Here is a 4542-nt window from a genome sequence, read left to right as displayed (position 1 = left end):
TATTTCCAGCAGACATCTGGTAAGTTGAAGTCCCCCATGAGAACAAGGGCTAGTGATTTTGAGACTTCTCCCAGCTGCTTATAGAATATTTCATCTGCCTTTTCATCCTGTTTGGGTGGTCTATAACAGACTCCCACCATGATATCTGCCTTGTTGGCCTTCCCCCCGATTCTTACCCATAAACACTCAACCCTATCATCACCATCATTAAACTCTAGACAATCAAAACACTGCCTAACATAGAGGGCTACCCCACCACCTCTCCTTCCTTGCCTATCCCTTCTGAAGAGCTTATAGCCATCCATTGCAGCACTCCAGTAGTGTGAGTCATCCCACCATGTTTCGTGATGGCAACTATATCATAGTTTTCCTGCTGCACAATGGCTTCCAGCTCCTCCTGTTTGTTGCCCATGCTGCATGCATTGGTGTAGATGCACTTCAGCTGGGCTACTGATCCCGCCACCTTTTTGGGGAAGAAGCCCTAATTCCTACGTGACCATTCTCAGGCACTTCCGTGGTTACTAACACATCAATAACCCTTGCGTCTTTGCTGCTGCATGGATCTCCATCCCCTACCTCCACTGAGACGGCAGATCAAAGGACCTCGCTAGCACACCGTCCCTCAAACATTGGTGTGCCACACCCAGGCTTATCTCTAGAGAGCCTGGTTTTATAGTATCTATTTTGAAATTAAAAGAAGAGCTAGATTGTATCCAAAATAGCAAATTAAATCTATAGGGCATGCTTCCATTTAAAAAAAAAAAAAGAAAAAAGTGTCAGAATCTTTTCCAGGAGTTGGAGGAAACCTCCATGAAGGCACTTGGAGGTCTTGCATCGGGGTTAGAGAGCATGTTATGCACCATACAAGAGGACAGTATTTTGCTGGGATAACAGTTAGCTGCTCTTTTTGCTCAGGGACCAAAATAATCAAACTTAAAGCATGGCCTGCCCAGTTTGTCCTGGAACTGTGTCCCTGATAACTCATGCTCCTGGTGGGTTAGTTTTGCTGGTAAGCAATGCATCACTACCTTAGCATACCCCAGCTGCAGAGGAGGTAAGCCTCACCCCCCTGTAAAGTCACAAATGCCAGAGCAGGACAGAAGAAATGTTAAGCCCATCTGGTCCATGTACTCAGCAGCTGTGGAGGTGACTTATTGAGAGTCAGCAACTGGTCTGACCAGGAGTGACTCGGTCTCCGTGGAGCAGGGAGTGAAAGGCCCACGGTGTCGGTATTCCTGGTTGATAAGCCGTAGCAGCACAATGGGATGAGCATGCACCATTCCTGAAGGTCCCAGCTGGAGCCAAGCTGGCCACAGCGTGCTGCGCCATGGAGAGCATGTTTCATGACGTAGGGAGCAATATGGTTTTTGATGACCTCCTCTGCCGCAGAACCCAGGAGTGATCAGCTCTTAGTGTCTGTCACTGGGGCGCTAAGATGGCAAAATCGTCTAAGTGGAAACCGCAGTGCTGTTTGCAAGCGTTCAGGTGCCAGTGGTGCGGCAGGGGTGAGTGGTGGGAGGCAGTCACACCTTGTGCTTCCTTGTCCCTCCTCTCCACTTCAGTGGGGGGGTCTGCCCTGCAAGCCCAGCAATGCCTGCTTGTCTCATCCGCTGACCCGGCAGGCAGGAAGGAGTGCGCGGGTGCCCCTTGAATTTCTCTGCTGTTCCTCCAGTGAAATGGTGCACTCACTGATCAGTTTGAGATGTGACTCGGCTGGTCAGTACCAGCCTCTGACTGTAAGTTGTCGCTCTCTGTGGCTAAACTGATAATACCTTTTTCTATTTAAAAAAAAAAAAAAAAAAATGCTATAAAAAAAAAAAAAAAAAAAATCACCTTTTTTCTCATATGAAATAGGTTTACTAAGTCAGTATGGCCCTTTATAGCACCCGAGAAGAAAAGTGAATTCATCATCAACTAACGTGAATGCTAAAATGTGATTTTTGTAATTATTATTATTATTTTAGTTTACAGATTGTATGTTCTCCATTTTCATGATGGCACTCAGTACTGCTATAAGCTATTGTAATCTTTTTAAACTGTTACATTACTGAAAAGACCACGCTAGTCTCTGTGTGCCTGTTTACAAATTAGACTTTCACATCTCTGCCAATATGTCCTAATGTGCTAATACAAAAACATGTAAGAGTTGGTCTTTAGTTTATGCTTTTGAGCCGGTTGCATGTCACTATTTTTGGCGTTGCTATTTTTATGAATAATTACTGGTCTGTGAATTTCTCTTGTAGAATTATAAATGATCTTTTATTTCATCATTATTGAACTTTCTGACATTCAAAAGATTGTGAATTGCTCTTAATTGTGCAAACTGACATTTTGTATATAGATGAACAACGGTTAGGTTCTACTTTAATAGTTAATATCCATCATTAAGGCTCTTAGATCAAATAAGGTATGTTGTGAATTTCTGAGCAAGAAAACTGAAACTTCATTTTTTTAGTAATCTAACATCTTAAGTGAATTTTGTATTTCAAGGACACAATAAAAATGAATATATCTATTTTAATATTGAATGACTGTCCATGGTATTTTTTTCAAGCTTACATTTACACTTTTCTCACAGATTCACAACTATTGCTTTCATTTTTCAATTGTTTATTCAGCATACAGCATTTTTCTGTTACTTGATCTTGAAAGGTATTTCTGTAAAGCAAAAAAGCCTCTAATTCAGCACTGGCATGGAGCAACTCCATTGAATTTAGGAAATGATCAAGTCTGTTTTACCCCACATCAAACTTAAGCCAGTTCTTGTCAGATGAGAGAAAAAAGTAGTACTTCTGACATTCTTAGGACATTATTCAAAATTAATATAAAGGTCTGCAATCCACCGGTGATTCCCAAATACAGCTCGTAGGCTTTTCCTTTTCAAACCTCTGTGTAGTACAAGATGTACTACCTAGTGTAAAATATTCTGTACTCTCAGATCATTCATTTTAAAAGGGGAAATGAATGAAAATTGTTACAGTCTTCCATTTTGCACCAGCAAAGCACAACTGCCAAGTATCACTGTATTTCCTAAGTATCACTGTAGCTACTGAGTTCTGCAAGTAGCTATTTAATATGAAGGCTATACCCTAAAGACTTCAGTGTTTCTTCATTCCTTCCTGCAGAAATGCTTGTCAGGTATGTCTGTGAGGGTTGTTGAAGATACAGTGTAGAGAAGATAGACCTGCAGCATTTTTCTGGGTTTGATAAATGTGTTTGTAACTGTGCAATTGCTTTAACTCCAGATTATATTAGAAGTTATTGAAGTTTATAAATAAAAAGTGGCATTGTTTGAGATTTCTTGAAGGGCACATTTCTGAGTGAGCTTTCCATGATGGTCTGAAAGATAGCTTTGGGGGGGGGGAATTAATAAGACCTCCTAACACTGTATTTTATCTAATATTTGTTTTGACACTAGGTGCTTTCTTGATGTTACTTATATTGCACTGTATTTTAAAATTATTCGAGACATCAATTTATGCATGACATATGCTTAATTCATATGAATAGAGCTATTTCAACTGTCAGACCAGAGAAAGTGAAGTATTTCCTGCTCATTACCTAAACCAGCCTACGTACCCTGGCTAGTCATGTCCCGCCACCCGCAACATATCAGAAAAACGTTCGCATTACAAAAACACCATTTAAAACTACACTTGTGAAAGTATTGTGATCCTTAAGTTATTGTCTCTGTTTATAAATAGTAATAAGTATGAAGAAATGGTTGCTGCATACAAAGAAGCATATAAAAACCAGAAAATGTTCCATTTTCATTTGAAAGCAAAGAAACTGTAGTGGGATCTTCATCCTCATATAAACCAGTACTGTGTCTGCGTAGCCTATGCTATGCATCAGGCTTCCCTGGGATCTCAAGTACTGCGGTTGTGTGAATACACCATTTGTAATAGCAGAACTGTGCTTGTCTTCAAAACTATTTACACCAAAATAAATGGACAAAAGAAGCCTAAGCTTCAGCTGTTCTTGCTAGGAGCCTTGCAGGATTCTATCTTGCAAGATTTTGTTGAACCGATGTGTTGGTTTGTATTCCCCCCCCCCCCCAAAAAAAAAAAACAGCAGCTATGAGTCCAGCAAAGTTGAATAAAAGTCTAGGTTCTGGCTACAGGGAGAGTAAAAGACAGTAAGTAAACACCCTGTGATGACTGTCGACGGTGACTTCTTTCCTGTCAGCTCATCTTTCCAACTACCTCTTTCTTCCAAATAGTTTAGTTGCTAACCTCCTACAGGCAGCATGTCTTTCCCTGTCTAATTTCCATCGTGTGAGCCAGTGAATCGGCTAGCTTCTCAACGCATCTTTCAGTTGCCTTCTAAAAATGAAATCTTTACAGCAGCCTCTTGCAAAATCGGCATCGCAGGTAGCTACAGCTGCGAGAAGCGCCGCGTCGCTAAAGCTCTGAACCTGCAAAGTGGACGGGCATTAGTTGAGCTCGGGATTGTTGAGGGGTTGTTCGCCCAGCACGGGGAGATGCCGCCGCTCCGGGGTGGCTCCGCTCCAGGATGCTGCCTGGCTGTGCCCCCGGCCCG

This window comes from Pygoscelis adeliae, unplaced genomic scaffold (assembly GCF_000699105.1).
Source record: "Pygoscelis adeliae isolate BGI_AS28 unplaced genomic scaffold, ASM69910v1 Scaffold329, whole genome shotgun sequence".
In the NCBI taxonomy this organism is placed as follows: Eukaryota; Metazoa; Chordata; class Aves; order Sphenisciformes; family Spheniscidae; genus Pygoscelis; species Pygoscelis adeliae.
Note: the sequence above shows the minus strand (reverse complement) of the source record.